The sequence below is a fragment of the Vipera berus genome, assembly GCF_964194415.1.
Source record: "Vipera berus genome assembly, chromosome: 2".
NCBI lineage: Eukaryota > Metazoa > Chordata > Lepidosauria > Squamata > Viperidae > Vipera > Vipera berus.
The window spans coordinates 115,044,102-115,064,318 of record NC_138203.1 but is presented as its reverse complement, the minus strand read 5'-3'; positions in this window follow the sequence as shown (position 1 = coordinate 115,064,318).

Below are 20,217 nucleotides of genomic sequence, written 5' to 3'. Positions count from 1 at the left end.
TGCTAGGTTCTTATCGATGTACTGATACAGCTCTTCCATTTCCTTGGGCGTCATCACGTACATCCTGAGCTTCGGGAGTTTGGCATCTGGTAGGATGTCAATTGTACAGTCGGTCAGTCGATGAGGAAGTAACACATCACACTCCCGCTTGCTGAACACCTTGGCGAGCTTGGCATACATCGACAAGAAGGGGGGGGTTCCCACCATTCTCCCATACCCCGTTACTCCATCTCCCTTGCTCTCTATGCTCTTCTGTGCTTGTTCATGAGGGGACGGCCTAGGATGAATACCTATTCGTACCTTCTGGTAGCCCCCCTCCCACCAGATCATAGGACCCCACTTGTCCAGCCACGCCAACCCCAGGATAACAGGCTCGGTCATGGATGGGAACACTATGAACCAGAGAACCTCCCAATGAGCCCCCAGCTCCAGCCATATTGGTTCTGTTACGAGGGTGGCCGGAGGCCCCCCCCAAATAGGGATCCATCCACCTGCTTGAATATCACAGGACTGGCTAGCTGCCGCACTCTGATCCCCAAGTCAGTGACTACAGCCCTACTGAACAGGCAACGGGTGCATCCAGAATCCCCACAGTGGCCTGTCTGTGGACCCATCAAGGTGATAGGGATGACAAATGGCCGTATGGGTTTACTCACCATTGGGTCCTTCGCTGCATCTTCCTCCCCTCCCAGCACTCTATATAACATGCCTCCTGACCGGCCCCACCCCTCACCCATCTAAACCAGCATCTGGTGTGATTGCAATGGACTTATTGATTTCAATGGACTTATTCTATATTGAGACTGGATCAATACAAATATAATTTAAATTATTTTGAAACTGATAATGGAATATATCCCAAAAGCAATTATTCTATCCATGTTGATCAATGAATGATAAGCACCAAAGTATAGTTTTAAGTGAATTCACCTACTCTACCACAATGGGCAGATGTAATTCAAATATAGAACTACTGTAGTAGACTCCCTGCTTTCATTTTAATGCCAAACAGTACTTGCTCATTAAATTTACACTCCATCCAGTTTTTCTTTACTCATGAATGTCTCCTCATGAAATAAATAAAGTGTAATTAACTAAAATTACCATAACATATGGTTATATATGTCTGTCCAAATGACCCTTGGAAAAATGGGGCTATCATTGTTGGATGGTAAGTCCCTAACCCCCGATCTGTGGATCAGCACCAGTCTGTGGCATGCCAGAAACCAGGTCGCACAAACAAGCAAAGCCCCATCCATGGGATGCAGTCAGCACACAAATGCATGCCTCCTCCAGTCCATGGAAAAACCTCTCTCCATGGAATTGGTTCCTGGTGCCCAAAAGGTTGGGAGAGCCACTGTATTAGATAATAACAATTAAATAGGCAGCTATGTACAGCATCTGTGCTTCAACAGCAGAATACGTCTTATTAGGAACAGCCAATCAGAGTTCTTAGTTACTTCTCTGTAACTCAGAAGTATCTAACTTCCTAGTGCTGGAAATCTAGGGACATATAATATGATCCAATGAGATCATATTATATAAGGGAATTCTAGTCCAAGAGTGAATTCCACAAGTGATTTAAAAAGGCCTCTATTTCTGGACCACAATATTCTGAGTAGTGGAACCAGCAGTATCTAACACAATGCTCTCCACTTTTTTCCTTTTCATTTCTAAGGCAGCACCACAGTTAAAATCATGATGTTGTACCATATGTGGCTTGTACTTCATAGGTATATGTTAACTCCATAGTAAGTAGGAATTTATAAACAAACTGAAAGTATTTCTCATACTGTATATGGAGCATTTTTTTATTTTCAGCAAGTGTGAAAGTTTCTGTGTAGAGCAGTCATATTGAAGAAAGAATTGTAATTTCTTAAAAAATACACAGCAAACTTAGGTGGTAAATATGGAAGACTTTTTAACCACAGTTTTCATGTATCTATGAACATTCCAATATTTTTTAAAAAATAATACTAGGCAGAAATTAGTGAGGTGGGTTACTTATACAAATACGAGATATGTGCAAGGATATTTAATTCAGAAGTGATTGTCTCTACAGAAATAAAGCTCTATCAGAGACAGAGATTTCCAGAGTTCTGTTCTCTTCTGTGATCACTGTGTTGTCATACTTTTTCCCCATCAGGAAGCACACCCACCTTAAACATAATAGCAACTTTGAATTTCCCCTTTATTTTGGCAGCTGAAATAGTCATTAGTCACCCCTTCATTCTAGTATATTCATTTTGCAGCATCACAGGTTGTGGGCTATGTATTTCCAGGATTATGTCACAGGATTAGAAAATATAGCTTTTGCAATACTGTAATCTAAAAGCTGATCTGTGATTATAAATGCATAGAACATATAGACATGACCTGCTGAATGGGTAATTTTATGACTTATCTCTTTGCCTGGGTGTGTTTGCTTGCTTGAAAGATCTACGGCAGGGGTCACCAACCTGTGGGTTGTGGCCCGGTAGGGGGCAATGGCCTGCTGGCCACTGGGCCACAGGACAGGCTAGCGCAGCAACCGGGCACAGAAATGGGCCATCACCACACTTTGGGATGCAAAAATGGGTCGCTGATGCACCTTGGGGTGAGAAAAGAGGATGCCACTGTGCCTTGGGGCGTGAAAATGGGATGCTGCTGCCATGCCTCGGTGTGAAAATGATGTGCCACGAGGTGTGAAAATGAGATGCTGCCACTGTACCTCAGGGCATGAAAATGAGCCACCACCACACCACGGGGTGCAGAAACAAGGCGCTGTGCCACGCAAGAATAGGGTGGGGCTAGTATCATGCAGGCACTAGCCCTGTCCCATTTATGGCATGCGTATAAATTGCTTCCCCCTCCCTTTTCCTCCAGTCCACCAACCAACAAAGGTTGGTGACCTCTGATCAGCATAGGTGTCAAACTTGCCATGTCACATAACATGTGACCTATTGTGATGTTTTTTGCATTGCCGGAGCTGGGATGGGTGCGGTGTCCATATGATACAACCGGCCCATGGGCCAGCAGTTTGACACCTCTGATTTATGCTATATTAAAGGCAAAATTGTTCTGTACAAGCCTGCTACCGGCCCTGCAGAAAAGGCAGGGACAACCCCTTTTACAAGAAGGCAAGAGGCTGGAATTACACCTGCCAAATTTATTGCTACAAAAACAAATAGAACAAGACACGAACCAAGAAACAGGAGCTTTTCAAGCGGTTGCCTTCAGCAAACCAGCCCTCCCACGCATTCCCCCTTAAATACAGTTCAGGGCGTGGCTTCTCTCTGCCTCCTTCTGAGGAGCCCCATTGCCTTCCTCTGTTTACTCCTGATTGACTGCCTCCTGCGTCGGGCGTCCTTGAACAGGGCCAGCTGTGGGTCATCTTCATCCATGCTGTCAGGCTCACACAGCTGTGTCTGCGTCGTGACCAGATGAGAGGGGCCTGGCTGAGGGCTCTCATCAAGCTGTCCAATCCCCTCAGCAAGCTCTTCAACACCCCCCTCCTCCTCCTCCTCTGAGTCGTCCGACCCAACTGCCGAACCCACAGGCTGACCCTGAATCACAACACTATCCCGCACCGCAGGGCCCTTCCCTCGGGTCTGCCAATCCGGATGCGGTCGGGATGGAAATTGTTCATGAATCAGGTACTGGAAATGACCTTTCAGCCAACGGGAATCCCTGATGCTGGCGACCTCGTACTCGGGGGTGCTGCCTCCATCACGAGGTCCTGATGGGGGAGGTTCCACTCAGCGGAATGGACAGGCCGGTTGCTCGGGGACCAACAGAGACCGATGAAAGACTGGGTGCACGCGCAGGGAACATGGCAGAGTTAAGCGATAGGTGACCGGATTGATGACAGCCTCGACTGGGAACGGTCCTAAATATCGGTGATCTAACTTTCTCACTGGCCGTGTTGACGGTAGGTTCCTGGTGGACAACCAGACCCGATCTCCCACCGATAGTGGAGGCGTATCCCGTCTTGACCGATCAGCAAACCTTTTGTAATAGGCCTTGGCCTTCTCTAACTATCGTCACACCAATCGATGGATCGCCTGTAACTCTGCCATGAAGTCGTTTGCTGCCGGCTCTGGTGAGTCCACGGGAGAAAGGGGAAAAAACCGGGGGTGATATCCCACATTGGCCAAGAACGGCGTCATCTGTGTGGAGGTGTGTTGCGAATTGTTAAATGCAAACTCAGCTATGGCCAGATAGTCCACCCAATTGTTTTGCTGCAGATTAACGTAGCAGCGCAGATATTGTTCCAGGATACCGATGACCTTCTCGGTTCCCCCGTCAGTTTGAGGATGATGCGCGGATGAGAGGCAAATCTAAATATCCAACGCATGTATCAACTCCTGCCAGAAGCGGGCTGTAAACTGGGTCCCCCTATCAGAGACGACTCTATCAGGGAGGCCGTGCAGCCGAAACACCTGCTGAATGAACATACGACTAGTGGCGCGGGCTGACGGTAAGCCGCGACAGGGGATGAAGTGCGCCATCTTGGTCAGCATGTCCACCGCCACATACACTGTCGTAAAACCAGAGGATGGGGGTAAATCCTTCAGAAAGTCCATGGACACAGCCCCCCAGGGTCTTTTGGGTGTCGGCAAGGGCTGTAGTAATCCAGGCGGGGCCCCTGTCGCTGACTTGGCCTGCCTGCATGGGATGCAGGAAGTGACATAGGACTGGATGTCGTGTCAGACTCGGGGCCACCAGAAGGTATGGGAGACCAGGTTCAGGGTCTTGAACAGGCCAAAATGCCCCGCCGCCGGGTTATCGTGACACTGGCTGAGGATGAGTCCCCTGAGTGGCCCTCCCGGAACGTAGAGCCGGTCACGATAATACAAGAGTCCATCCGTGACCATCCAAGGAGAATCTGGCCCCACCTCCTCCTTCCGCTGAGCCACCCACACCTCCTGCTGCTGTGCCTCCCGGATCCGAGCCCGTATATCAACCGGCTCCCGCACCGCAGCAAAAGACTCGACGGGGATCACTGTCCTGGGCAGAAGCTTGTCTTCCACTCGGGAATATTCAGGCTTCCTGGACAGAGCATCCGCTCTTTGATTGTGCCCGCTAGGTATGTACCGAACTCGGAGGTCGAACCTCACAAAGAAAAGAGACCACCGGATCTGGTGTTGGTTCAAATTCCGAGCGGTCTGCAGGCTTTCCAAATTCTTATGGTCTGTCCGGACCTCGATTTGATGCCGCGCTCCCTCCAGATGATGCCTCCAGGCCTCGAACGCCACTTTGATGGCCAGCAGCTCCATCTGCCAGATTGTATAATTGCGCTCCAAAGGGTTCAGTTTTTGTGAATGGTACGCGCAAGGGAAGAGGGTACCACTGGGCGTCATTGCCTGGAGTAACACCGCCCCAATGGCAATGTCGGAGGCGTCCGCCTCCACGACAAACGGCTGTTGCGGGTCAGGATGCTTCAAGATGGGCTCCTTCATGAAGGCTTCCTTCAAAGTCTGGAAAGCCCGTTGTTCTGGAGCGTTCCATTGGAACCGAGTCTTCTTCTGCAGGAGCTGGGTGAGGGGGGCTGTCAAGGCAGCAAACCCAGGGATGAAAGTTTGGTAATAGTTGGCGAACCCAAGAAGTCACTGAACATCCTTCACGTGACGCGGGGGTTGCCAACTCTGCAAAGACTCAACCTTACTTGGCTCCATGGTGATGCCCTCAGGAGAAATGCGGTGACCCAGGAAATCGATGGTCACCCGGTAGAACTGGCACTTCTCCAACTTGGCAAACAGCCGATGTTCTCGGAGTCGCTGCAGGACCTGATGGAGATGCTGATGGTGCACCTCACGCGATGGGGAGTAGATCAGGATGTCGTCCAAGTAGATCACGACAAACTGATCCAACAAATCCCGGAAAATGTCGTTCATGAAATGCTGAAACACAGCGGGGGCGTTGGTCAGGCCGAACGGCATCACCGTGTACTCAAAATGTCCATAGCGAGTATCAAACGCCGTCTTCCACTCATTACCCAGCCGAACCCTGACGAGGTTGTAAGCTCCACGCAGGTCCAGTTTCGTGAAGATCTTAGCCTCCCGGAGTCGGTCCAAGAGTTTGGGGATGAGGGGCAGCGGGTAACGATTGCGCACCGTGATGGCGTTGAGTTTCCTATAATCGCAGCAAAGCCGCAATTCGCCCGACTTCTTTTTGACAAAGAGCACGGGTGCAGACACTAGCGAGGACGAGGGCCGGATGAAACCGCGAGCCAAATTCTTCTCCAGAAAGTACCGCAATGCAGCCAACTCAGGGTCCGACATGAAGTACAAACGCCCCACTGGGAGAGGCGCATCAGGGACTAATGAGCCTTGGTGGAGCAGTGGGCTAATGCCTCCTTAAGTAACACCAGCTGCCTGCAATTAGTGCAGGTTCGCATCCCACCAGGCTCAAGGTTGACTCAGCCTTCCATCCTTCAGAGGTAGGTAAAATGAGGACCCAGATTGTTGGGGGCAATAAGCTGACTTTGTAATAATGCCGCTTGGGGGTGTGTGTGAAAGCCCTAACAAGCAGGCATATACATAGAATGAAAGCTACTGCTAAGCTTGTAAGCCGCCCTGAGTCTTCGGAGAAGGGTGGGATATAAATGTAATAAAAATTTAAAAAAAATAAAAAAAAATAAAAAATAAAAAAAATAAAAATAAATCAATGGGGCAGTCATAGGGCCTGTGCGGGGGTAATTGATCCGCCTCTGTCTCGCTGAACACATCAGCAAAGTCGGACAGTTCGGGAGGCAAGGAAACCCCTGGGGAACCCTCCACCTGACCGGCACAGATATGGTGAGAGTGGTCCACGCACTGCAAGCTTGGGAAGGTGACCAGGTTCTGTGACCAATAGATCTGTGGGTCATGCGCCCGGAGCCACGCCAGTCCCAAGACCACGGGGAAATGCAGATCTGAGGTGATATAGAACTGGATGGCCTCCAAATGGGAACTGATGGCCATACATAATGGTTGCGTGGTGGCCGTAATTGGTCCAGACAGGAGCACTCAACCATCGATAGTCTCCACTAACATGGGCGGATCCACTGGGCACTGGGGAACAGCCCATTTGGCCACAAATGCTGAGTCCATGAAATTTGTGGTAGCCCCAGAGTCAATTAAGGCATGGACTGGAATCCCCTCTGGCTTGCCAGGAAAGATCAGACGTGCCTCCAATATCAGATGCCGTGGAGGTCCACAGGCAGCATCGGAAAGACGTCGCTCAGTGTTGTTGTGGGACGCCTGATCTATCACACCGTCTAGATCGGGCTCGGGGCGTTTCCCGACAGAAAAGTAGGGGACTTTCTCGGGGCAGACTCGGTCACTGATGCCTGCTGTCGCTTCTTTGGGCAAAAAGCAGCCAAATGTCCAGGGTCCCCGCAGTAAAAACACAACTCCTCCGATCGTCGTCTGTTCATTTCAGTCACCAATAGATGAGACCTGGCAGCACCCAGCTCCATTGGCTCCTCCCTTTGAACTAGGGGCTCACGCACAACAGGGGCTGCAGGGGTCTGTGGGGTGGCACGGCGACTCCTTCGCTGCTGCAACCGAGCATCGATCCGCAGGCAGAGATGGATCAGCCCATTCAGGTCTGAGGGAATATCCACACGGGCCAGCTCATCCAACATCTCCTCCGACAATCCATCCTGGAAGGCATCCACGAGCGCAGCCTCATTCCAGGCGGAATCCTGGCTAAGCAGCCAAAAATCACTGATATAGCCCTGTAGGGGGCATTGACCCTGCCTCAGAGCTTTCAGGTGACGAGTAGCAGTCTGAGTCTTTATAGGGTCCTCATACATCAGACGCATATGATCACAAAACCCCACAAAGTTGTCCAACAATGGACTAGGTTGAGCCAGCAGAGGCGTGCCCCAACGAGCTGCATCACCTGAAAGAAGGCTTAACACAAACCCCACCTTATCCCGGTCAGTGGGGAAATCAGCTGTTCTCACGCTGATAAAGAGCTGGCATTGTCCCAGGAAAGCAGGAAACAGTTCTGGATTGCCAGTAAATTTATCCGGCATTGCAACTTGGCATTTTCTCCTGGGTGGGGGTGATGGTGGGGGTGCAGCATGGACCTGAGCTTGCAGTTGAGCCACCTGAGCTGCCAGCAAAGTGAGTTGCTGGGTGAGCTGGGCATTCTCAGCACGTAGCTGCTCCATAATATTAGTAAGGGGTGGGAGGCTGAAGGCAAACTGTTCTGTACCAGCCTGCTACCGGCCCTGCAGAAAAGGCAGGGACAACCCCTTTTACAAGAAGGCAAGAGGCTGGAATTACGCCTGCCAAATTTATTGCTACAAAAACAAATAGAACAAGACACGAACCAAGAAACAGGAGCTTTTCAAGCGGTTGCCTTCAGCAAACCAGCCCTCCCACGCATTCCCCCTTAAATACAGTTCAGGGCGTGGCTTCTCTCTGCCTCCTTCTGAGGAGCCCCATTGCCTTCCTCTGTTTACTCCTGATTGACTGCCTCCTGCATCGGGCGTCCTTGAACAGGGCCAGCTGTGGGTCATCTTCATCCACGCTGTCAGGCTCACACAGCTGGGTCTGCGTCGTGACCAGATGAGAGGGGCCTGGCTGAGGGCTCTCATCAAGCTGTCCAATCCCCTCAGCAAGCTCTTCAACACCCCCTCCTCCTCCTCCTCTGAGTCGTCCGACCCAACTGCCGAACCCACAGGCTGACCCTGAATCACAACAAAAATATCTTGTGGGTTACTTAAATTCTCCCCAGCTGTTTGAGGCAAGCAGTATCTGTTCCTTTAACTTCAAAGCTAGAACACCCATCAAAATTATGACTTCAAAGCTAGAACACCCATCAAAATTATTCTGCAGTCTTGGTGGTAGAAAGACTGTCTTGTTTCTTAGTTCCTGCTTCATCCTGAATAATGGACCTTTGCCCATTATTTGTGACATCAACTGTGTAATGGTTTGCATTTTCACAGATTTGGGGCTAGGAGAGGGAGCATTTTCCTTAGTTCCCAAAGTCCCTAAAGTTTGAGGGGCTGTTACTTAGAGGAGGGGGTTGACTTATTCTCCAAAGCACATGAGAGCAAGACAAGAAGTAACAGATGCAAGGTTATCAAAGAGACTATCAACCCAGAATTAAGGAAAAGTTTTCTGTCAGTTAGAACAATCAATCAGTGGAATGGCTTGCCTTCAGAAACTGTGGGTGCCCCATCACTGGAGGTTTTTAAGAAGAGACTGGACAGCCATTTTTCTGAAATGGTATAGGGCACAGGTGTCAAAATTGCCATGTCACGTGATGTGTCGCGACGTATCACAACTTTTTTCACATTGCCAGAGCTGGGGTGGACATTGCCTCCCCATGATGCAACCAGCCCATGGGCCGGCAGTTTGACACCCCTAGTATAGGGTCTTTTGCTTGAGGAGTGGGGTTGAACTAGAAGACCTCCAAGGTTCCTTCACTAACCTGGTTACTCTGCATTCTGTAATTCTGTCCCTAAAGATGGGGTATCAGTACCAAAAATATTGTTTAATATAGACACGTCCAACCTGTGGTCAGAGGCTACATGCAGTCTAGACAGCTAGTAATGTGTCCCTACAAGTTTGTCAGTTTTTAACATTATTATGTGCACTTACAGCTAGTCTACTACTTATAACTGTAATTGAGATCAAAATTTCTCATGTTAAGCAATACTGTGGTTAAGTGAGTTTTGCCCCATTTTATGACCTTTCTTGTCACAGTTGTTAAATGAATCAATGCAGCTATTAAATTAGTAACACTGTTTTTAAAAGAATCTGGCTCCCCTATTGACTTTCCTTGTCAGAAGGTCACAAAAGTCATTACATGACTCTGGGACATTGCAATCGTCATAAATATGAGCCAGTTACCAAGCATCCAAATTTTGATCATTGGGATGCTGCAAAAGTCGGAAGTGTGAAAAATGGTCATAGGTTGCTTTTTTCCAGTGCTGTTGTAACTTTGAATGGTCATTAAAAATGGTTGTAAGTTGTGGACTACCTGTGTATATTTTAACTATATTATATATTTAATGTATTGCTCAAGACAATTCCTCTTCACCCAGTGCAGCCAAGACAAGCCAAAAGTTTTAATACCATCAATACCAAACAGATTAGGAATTAGTGTGAAGATTTTTTTTTGTCCTAGATGTCTAGCGCAATTTTAGATTTCGCCTTTCAAACTTCTTATCCTATTTTTTGTAACATCTGGAAAACAGTTCTGGAGCAATTGAAAGCTTGCAAATCCTTTTGGGACACTGTGGTTGACTGAGGTCATCCACAGATTGGGACACAAATCAAGTATCATTTATATAGAGAGGACACCTACCCCCATTCTCTTTCCCACCAAAGCCTGACCAAAGACAGGTAGCAGTTGCTGCTTTAAAACAGGGCCTCTGTGGGCTAAAGAAAATGCAAGCTGACACACAGATGGAAACACATTTTATAAAGGTTTGTCTCACTTATTCTTGGATGGCAGAGGAGTTGCATACCTCCTAAAGATTCCAGAAATCTTTTTTATTTTTTCCAAGCCTGTGGAATATTAGCAAAAGATGGATAAAGGAACTTGGGGCTCCATTTATTTATCCAACTGGCCTGTATGGAAAGACTTGGATTGAGAACAGCAATCTGGTGGTCAGCACTCTCTCTGGATCCCCACCCCAGATGTTCCTATAGAAAAATGAGTACTCACCTCTCTCCTGAAAGTGGCAGATTTGCTGGTGTTTGCCTGGGCTTCCACAGATCTTATATAATCCCCTGAATTACACAAGCAACTTCCCCCTTCTCAGTACAGTACAGATGCTACCTGTTGTTTTTGCACTCTTGCCAGGCTGGTTGGCTCAGTGTCAATCAACAGGAGCCGCCCAGAGGAACTCAACCCTGCTCTCAGACTTGGTTGACCTTTGAAGGGAGATTCCTTGAGTGCTCAACACAGGGATCTGGCACAGTTCTGCTGGGAGTCACAATGAGGGCAACCAGGAACAGCTATGCAGGAACTTGCTTGCCCCTCTGGAATTGAGATGGGTGTGTTAGGCCTATTGAGTGTGGTGGAGGCTTGGTTTGCTAAACTTTCCCAAAGCCAAATGTATGAGAGCAGGGTAGAGGAGGGTTCTTTTTGATGCTGTGTTTGATCAAGGCATTACCTGTCTTCCTTCTTCACTAGCTCATAAATATTTCTGTGTTTTGTGCATAACACCTTTCTTTTACTCCTGATTCCTTGTTCCTGAAACCCAACTAAGTCACAAACTTTATTTTCAATGTTGGTTAAAGGGAGTAGGAATTCCCCCAGCACAAAGCCTTTAATAAAGGTCCAGTGATTATTAATTTAAGGAAGTTAAACGTTATCTGGTCCATGGATGTCCTTCACTGGACAAATGAACATTTTTAAATACAATTCCAGCTCTTGCATCTCCTCACCAAGCCTCCAAAATCTCCAATCCTCATGCAGAGTTTCCCCCCCCCCTATCCTTACAACAGTCTCTCAGTATAAATAGAGCAGCAAAATAAAGTGGTGGTGATGGCAGGTGGTAGGTGGGTGGAGACAGTCAGAACTGGAGTTAAAGAGTCTTTGGAAATGAATTAAATGGAAGGAGTTGGTGTGAGGGACTTTCAGCCTTTGCTAAATTAATGTATGGCCTTTATTAAGGATTAATGACCTGTTCTGCAATAGGACTTGAGAGGAACTGCTCTTTGCCAAATGAAAATCAGATTACAAGGTTCATTTTAGGCTACTAGAGATAGAATCTGGGTGTAGGGTTTACAGCTTCCTTGTCAACTTTAGCAGGTCACAGCTAACCAAAAAGGTTTCCTTTAGGAGCAAATAATCGATTGAAGGCCCTGAGTATAGGACCTTTGCAATCATAATCAAGGGTGATGGTGATGATGATGATGATGATGATGATGATGATGATGATGATGATGATGATACTCTGAGTTCCAGGAAAATAATGACATACCTAGAAGGAGCACTTCTTCTCCCCCTTCTCTTTCCTGAGTAAAGGATCAGTACAACTCTTGTTCTGTCTACTGTCTGAACTGATATACAATTCACCCACATATAGTAATTAAAAAACTAGTATACATGTTCTAATGACTAGTTTGCACATATTAGTACACTTACTGACTGAAACCACAAACTGATAATTATATTTAAATTAGTACTCACAGACTCAGTAAGGACAAACATAACATTTATTCATTATTGTTTAAATATACAGCATTAATACCTGTCATGAAATAGGGATAAGCAGAAACCAAGGATTTTAAAGTGCACTAATCAGCAATTACCCACCCCAATTCTGAGCTTTGTCCCTTCCATCCCTGAGCCTCTGATTATCTCCAACTCACCCCAACTGTTTATTTCCTCCTTCTCTGTCTTTTGAATGCCCTGCAACCTGGGGATGCTGCAGCCATCCCAGCCCAGTCCCAACCAAAGATGTCCTGGCCTCTCTGTACTCTGAGACCCCTGCTACCCTGTGCTCCGCAGCTCCAGCTCACCTTCACCATTTTCTTGCTCCTGCTGCTGACAAGGCATACTTGGCTGGGCTGGGCTAGGCAGGGCTTGATCAGCAGCTGGAGCAAGGAAATAACAAAGGTGAACTGAGGCTGCGGAGCTCAGGGCAGCAAGGGTCTCAAGGGCAATTGTGGCTGAGACTGGGCTGGGCTAATTGTGGCCTTCCAGAGCATGGCAAGCCAACCAGAGCTGCACAATTCTGTGGCTGCTTGCTATCCCACAGGTAGGATGCAGGGTTGCCAAAGAGCAGAGATGGGGGTGAGATAGGTGTGTGTGTGTGGGGGGGGAGTTGGAGTGATCTTGCAGTAGTAAGTGCAGACTGGCTGCCAAGCATCTGAATTTTGATCATGTAACAAAGGCAAAGGCCATGACTTCAATTATGGTTCATGTCCAGGTTTTTTTCAGCAACTTTCAACTTTGAACTGTTGCAGAAGGAATGGTGGTTAAGTCAAAGGCTACCTTTAGTTGCATGGGTCTGCATCCCTCCTTCTGAAGTGTTTGTACCTTGATGACTCCCCTGAAGCTTCATTATTTCACATTATTTTAACTTCACTAGTACCAAAATGGGTTATGGGAAGAGAGTAGGAAAATCAGCCCAGAGAACCTCTGGCCAAAACCTGAAATCAAGCCCACCTCATTCCTGGTCCAGTGCCCCAATTAGAAATTTCTTGGCTGGTAGCAAAGCTAAAACTCATTCAGTTTATCTATAATTACTGGCACACTTAGAAATCAGTTAATCCTATTTGATAATGAGGCAGAATAGACACAACAGCAGAGGCAGAATAGGGATTAGCAAGGGGACAACAATTTCCATGGCCCATTGTTTGGGGCTGATTCAAAGAGGAGCGGGGAGCATTTTAATTTAGCAAACTAAATGAATCACCTCTCCAAGGTTTCAGGAAAAGTCTTTTTTTCAAGGTTCCAGAAGTTGTTCAGAGATCTGTTCTGCCACTGAATGTGTGGATATATTTACACAATAGTTATTTATTAATTTTCTTTTGAGATTCCCATAAACTTCTTCCTTCTCATGTGTCCTCATGAGACTGCACTTGAGATTCACCCTTAACCACATTGGTATAAAATACAGTAATGTTTTTCCTCTTATTCCAACATACGTTTATCATGAATACAAATTGACATGGTGCCCTACTCACCTTTGTATTGGTAGCATAGCCAAGTGTCCCTAATAGATAGAATCATCCTGGTGTGGAGACAACGTCTCCCCTCTGATCCTTGGGTTACTCTACTTTGAGTTGGGGGACAGTCTGGTTCTTTCAAACTTGGCTCTCACCTTCCCCCACACATATCTTCCAGTCTCTTAGTTGGCTCAGAAATTTGAGACAACTTTAGTTGTGAAGTGCTTTCTTCTTCCCACACTAATCAGCTATTGTTTGGGCCCCTTTTGAAGAAACTATAATGCTGCTCCAGAAGAAACATGGGGTTAAGCACAATTCATCTCCTTCTGAATATATGTTTAGTGTTTGAATGACTTTTGTGTAAAATTGCTTCATCCGCAGAAGAAATACGCAAGACAGCTGGCTAACGAAAACCTTTTATTGACAAGAACCGGGTGAGGAACAGTCTCGCAATGCCTCTATTTATATCCCCAGCCGGCTGACTAGCAACCAATCAGGGCTGTGCCGGTTTCCCGCTAGTCAGTGCGGAAATCGGCGATGGTGAGCTTTGACAGCTTGGAGCTGTCAAGCTGTCTTGTGCCTGCACAGTTACAGGCGGTTTTGACAGCAGAGAGCTGTCAAACGGTAGCGCTTGCGCAGTGGCTACTGGCAGCTTTTGACAGCTGTCAAAAGCTGCTGAAGGGTTTTACCTCATAACTGTTAACATGTGAACACAATCATTAAACATAACATATTAATACACAACACCCCTTACCCCTCCCCCGAATTGGTGGGGTAATCCTTCCGGTTGTTTTTTCGTTGAGTGCCCCAATCATAGTCACTTAAGTAGGCCAGGGGTTTCCTGGTTCTATTCGAACGCCGGAGGGGCGTTGCTGTCATTGGCTCCGCTTCTGCAGGTTCTGGACTTGGATCTGGTGCGAGAGCTTCGAGAGTCCCTTCGTTAGAGGTGCTGGGTGTGGGGGGGTGTTTGTTCTTGGAGTGGTGCATGGCATTGAATTTTCCCTGCTTCCCCTTTCCTCACAGTTTTGCGGGCTGCGTTGTCGCAATTGATCGATGTGTCGACGTAGGTGGCAGTTCTTACCGGCATCAATTATGTATGATAAGGGTCTGGTTTGTTCAATTACAACCCCCTGAATCCATTTGTTTCCTGCCCCATAGTTTCTAGCCCAGACGGTTTGGCCGTTGGCCAGGGTTCTATGCGGAATGGGTTGGACTGGTTCTGCCGTTGTCCTGTCCGGGTGTAATCTGTCAAGTCTGGTCATGAGTCGTTTCCCCCAACACAGTTCTGCCGGTGATTTTCCGGTGGACGTGCAGGGGGTGGTGTGTTGTGCCAGTAAGAATTGCGCCAACCTGCGGTGCCAGTTTCCTGTGATGATTTTTCGAAGTGCATCCTTGGTGGACTTTACCATCACCTCAGCCAAGCCATTAGACGAGGGGTGGAACAGAGCCGTTGTGATGTGTCTAATAGAGTTCTCCGTGGTGAAAGTCTGGAATTCATGGGAAGTAAATTGGGTGCCGTTATCGGATACCAAGACATCGGGCAGGCCGTGTGTGGCAAAAAGCCCCCTTAGTACCTGTACTGTGGCAGTCGTAGTCATGCTACTGACTGGCATGACCTCCAGCCACCTGGAGTAGCTGTCAACCACTATTAAAAATACCTGTCCTTGCAAGGGTCCCGCAAAGTCTAAGGGATTTTTGGTTGTCTCCCATCTGTGGACGGGGGCTTGTGGTTGTGCGGGTCTGCCAACCTGGCAAGGGTAGCAGCCGGCTACATGTGTCTCGATTTCTGTATCTATGCGAATTTCCCTACAACCTACCAGCATACACCTTGCCGACTTCCAAAGAACCCCGATCCTACTTAAGGGTAAAGCCAAAATTCCGGTGGAATTTAGGCAGTTAAGGGGATTCCTAACGATTTTAGTTACGCAGGGAAACCGAACCAGTCTGCTAGGTCTTGACTGGTTCGAAGCATTAGGAATCGCGTTAACAGGAATTAACACAACCCAGTCCACCAGCCTTGAAGCTGTCTGCCAGCAGTTCGCAGACGTCTTTGATGGCTCGTTAGGTAAATATACAGGCCCCCAGTATCACTAAAATTAAACCCCGAGATATTACCGATAAGAATAAAAGCTAGGAGAGTTCCGTTCGCGCTCAAAAGCAAAATTGAGAACGAACTGGACCGACTCGTTAATTTAGGAGTTTTAGAACCAGTCGAAGGGGGTGAATGGGAAACACCAATTGTGACCCCAATTAAATCTAACAGCCAAATAAGAATTTGCGCCGACTATAAGGCCACCCTAAACCGAGCGTTGAATTCGCACGCTTACCCCGTCCCAGCAGTGAAAGACGTCCTCGCAGCCATTAGATCCGGCGCCATTTTTGCAAAATTGGACTTGGCGCAGGCGTATTTGCAACTACCTGTCACCCCGGGAACTGCCAACGCACAGACCATCGTCACGCATCGTGGAGCTTTCAAAGTGAATCGTTTACAATTCGGCATATCTGCAGCCCCAGGAATTTTCCAGGAAATTATGGAAAAAACCAGGGACCTAGGGGGCTTTTTCCTGTTGGTTGTGGTCGGACCTGTACCTGCGGATGTCACCTCCAATTCATGCAGGTTCTCCCAGTTCTGGCTACAACATACGGCTCTGAGGTGTCCTGTTTTTCCACAGCCGTGGCATTTGGCGCTGCGGAAACAGCAGGATGCTCTTGGGTGGTTGCCACCACAGCTGGCGCATTTGGCTCGGATGCCTTGCTGAGTGGTGCTTTTGCTATTTGGAGGGCCCCCTTGGTTGTCATGTTGTGTCTTGAGTTTTTTAAACCTCCGTTGGACGGCGTCTATGTTGGTGGAGACGTCGTTCTCTCCAAAGTAGCTGTGGGCGATGTCCTCCTGGTGCACAGACCCGTATGGTCCATTGTCCGGTGGTCCCAGTTTCTCGCAGTGGCTATCTTCATAAGCCACTACTTCCATGGAGACCTCGGCCAAGGTCCAGGTGGGCTTAGTGATCAGCTTCTTCCGTAGGCGCTTGTCCTTCAGCCCGATGACTACCTGGTCGCGGATCCGGTCCTCCAGATCTGGGAACCGGCATCGGCGTGCAGCATGCCTGACTCTTGCTATGAAGTCGGTGGCGGATTCATCGGGGAGTTGACAGCGCCGCGCGAATTTTACGTGCCAGAATAGTTCAGATTTGGTCGGCATGAAATGCTTACTCAGTCCTTCTGATAGCTCAGCATACGGTATGGAGGCGATGGGCTCTGGACTGAAAAGTCCTATGGCCACATCATACACGGCTGGTCCGCTGAGGCAAAGGAGCGCCGGTCGTCTGTGATCTTGTTGACCAGCAGGAACCCTTCTACCTGGCCCCAATGCGACTCCCAGCACTCGGGATGGCAAATGTTGAATTCGCGGATGTGACCGAGGTTGGCCATGCTGTCCCGGTTGTGGGTACTGCTTCGCGGCGTGTGGAAGTTAAACTTCCCGCCAGTGACTTCAGGCGTGACTAGCTCTGAACCGTGGGAAAAAAATCTCTTTTTTCCCTCGGCTAGTGACTTCAGCTATGCAAAGCAGTATATCCCATCCTCGTCGCCAGTGCTTCATCCACAGAAGAAGTACACGAGACAGCTGGCTAACAAAAACCTTTTATTGACAAGAACCGGGCGAGGAACAGTCTCGCAATGCCTCTATTTATATCCCCAGCTGGCCGACTAGCGACCAATCAGGGCTGTGCCGGTTTCCCGCTAGTCAGCGCGTACCAATCGGCGATGGTGAGCTTTGACAGCTCGGAGCTGTCAAGCTGTCTTGCACCTGCACAGTTACAGGCGGTTTTGACAGCAGAGAGCTGTCAAACAGTAGCGCTTGCGCAGTGGCTACTGGCAGCTTTTGACAGCTGTCAAAACCTGCCGAAGGGTTTTACTTCATAACTGTTAACATGTGAACACAATAATTAAACATAACGTATTAATACACAACAAAAATGATCTTATATAAAGCACTAGTACAAAATCAGGGATGTTGTAAGGAATGACTCATGTCAAAAATATATGAAGAACAGCTGCAGGACTTGGGTTTGGCTAGTCTAAAGAAAAGCAGAAATAGGAGTGGCATGATAGCAGTATTCCAGTATTTGAGGGGCTGCCACAAAGAAGAGGGCGTCAAAGCACCAGGGGCCAGGACAAGAAACAATGGTTGTAAACTGACCAAAGAGAGAAACAAAGGATTAAGGAGAAACTTCCTAACAGTGAGGAAAATTAACCAGTGGAACAGCTTTCCTTCAGAAATCATGGGTGCTCCATCACTGGAGGTTTTTAAGAAGAGACTACACCAGGGGTGTTAAACTGCCGGCCCACGGGCCGGACGCGTCACGACGAAACCGCGCCCACCCCATTGCCGGCAATGGGGGAAAAGCTCCAATACGTCACACGACGTCACATGACATCGTGCGTTTGACATGCCTGGACTAGACAGTCACTTGTCTAAGATGGTATATATTATGTACTGGGCTCTTGTGATACACCACGTGGGTTGCTGGAGCAGCTAATGGCTCTCCAGCAACCCAGGCTACCAGTCTCCTGTGCTGCAATTGGCTATCCCCAGGCGGCAATGGTTGATTCAAACCTATTGGCTGCCGCCTAGGGGCTAGACTATATATTCCGGCTGGTTACAGCCTTTTCCTCAGTAAGTTCCAGCAAATAATAAATAATGAGTTATCCTGTACTCAGCTTCGCGTCGTCATTCCTGCACCAAAGAACCCGCTATTTAACAGTGGCGACGAAGGTGGGATCCTGCTTCGCTGATTAAAGAGCTGAAGTCCACGAGGGAAAGGCAGCACACGCCGGAGGGAAGAGGCATTTCCCCCCCCTCTCTCAAGGCCAGCTAGCAAGCTACACTAGCAGCCTCGCAGACTCATTCCCTGAGCCTAGAAGCAGGATCCGGATGATAGCAGGAACCTGAAAGAAGAATGCCAAAGGTCGGCAAACAAAGAGAATTCGACACAAAACACCCGGAGGAACGGCCATCTTATCTTTTGCAAGTAGAAAACTACCTCAGAGCCAATCAGATTGCGGAAGAAGGACTGAAGGCCGCAATGCTACTTTGCATGTGCGGCCCAGCAACCTTTGATTTGGCCAAGAATCTTTTCACGCTGACACCAATCGAGGCAGTCTCCTACGCAGATCTAAAAAAGAAGCTAACCCGGCACTTCCAGCCCAAGATGTCTGAGATAGCTTGGCGGTTCAAGTTCAACCAAAGAATGCAGCTACCCAGGGAGACAGCTTCGGAGTTCATAGTGCAAATTCTCAAATTTAGAAGAACGACTAAGAGACCGGGTCGTCTGCGGCCTACGGGACAGAACGCTTCAGCAGAGACTATTTGCTAGGCCCAATTTAATGTTTTCTGAAGCACAGGATAAGGTGATGGCCGACAAAGCCACCAGGGGCACAGTGCAGACAGTTCAGCCCACCAAATGTTCAAAAGTCAAAGGATCGATCCATCTTGAGGTCGCCAAATGCACCAGAGAATCGTCAGAGGAAAAAGAACCTGAAATCAACCGACTCCAAAAGCAACCCAACACGCAACACCAGAACAGCCACCAGCGAGAAGACAGTTACAAGGCAGTTCTCTTACCGAGATGTAAGGGGTGCGATGGCAACCATCTTCACGCCAATTGCAGATTTCGTTCAGCCACATGTAGAGCTTGCGGATGGACAGGCCACATTGTGGTGGTTTGCAGAGCCCGCCAGAAAGACCAGCCACCCAAACACCAGTTGGAAGCACCGACTAGGAGAGGTACTGGGGCCCAGGGTCCAGTTAGTGTAGGATTCTTCAGGAGCCATAGAAGCGTATGCCGCTCCGGGGCTTGACGCCCCCTCAAACCCAAACTTAAGCTCTTCGTAGAGCTACAAGGAGTTCCATGTAAGATGGAATTAGACTCCGGCTCTGCATTCTCCATCATTTCTCAAGACAATTTTAACTTTGTGTGTAGACGCCGTAACAATTGGGCCAAACTAAGACCCTCAGATATCATTTTAATGGATTTTCAAAATGCTCACGTTCTAGTTAAGGGAGACGCCACTTTGTTGGTAAAGTTTAAAGGGTTTTTGGGGTACTTGGATGTAATAGTAGTAGGGGGCCAGAGAACGAGTCTCATTGGACTTGATTGGTTTGATGCCTTAGGTATTCAGATTACTGGCATAAACCGGACACAAACTGCAGACCTCATGTCAGTGTGTGAGGAATATGCAGATGTTTTTGATTCAACCCTAGGGACATACACAGGCCCGCCTATCTCATTTAAGTTAGATCCCAACATAGTCCCAATCAGGGTTAAGCCTTGCAGGGTCCCCTTTGCTTTAAAACATAAAATTGATTCCAAAATTGATAAGCTTGTAGAACAGGGCATGTTACAGCCTGTTGATGGGGGGGAGTGGGAAACTCCTATTGTCACTCCACTTAAAGCCAACGGGGAAATTCACATTTGTGCTGACTATAAATGCACATTAAATAAGGCCCTCAAGCAACACTCTTACCCAGTCCCAGTGGTCAACCATATTTTAGCCTCCTTGCAAGAGGGGACTATTTTTGCTAAACTTGATTTAGCACAGGCCTATC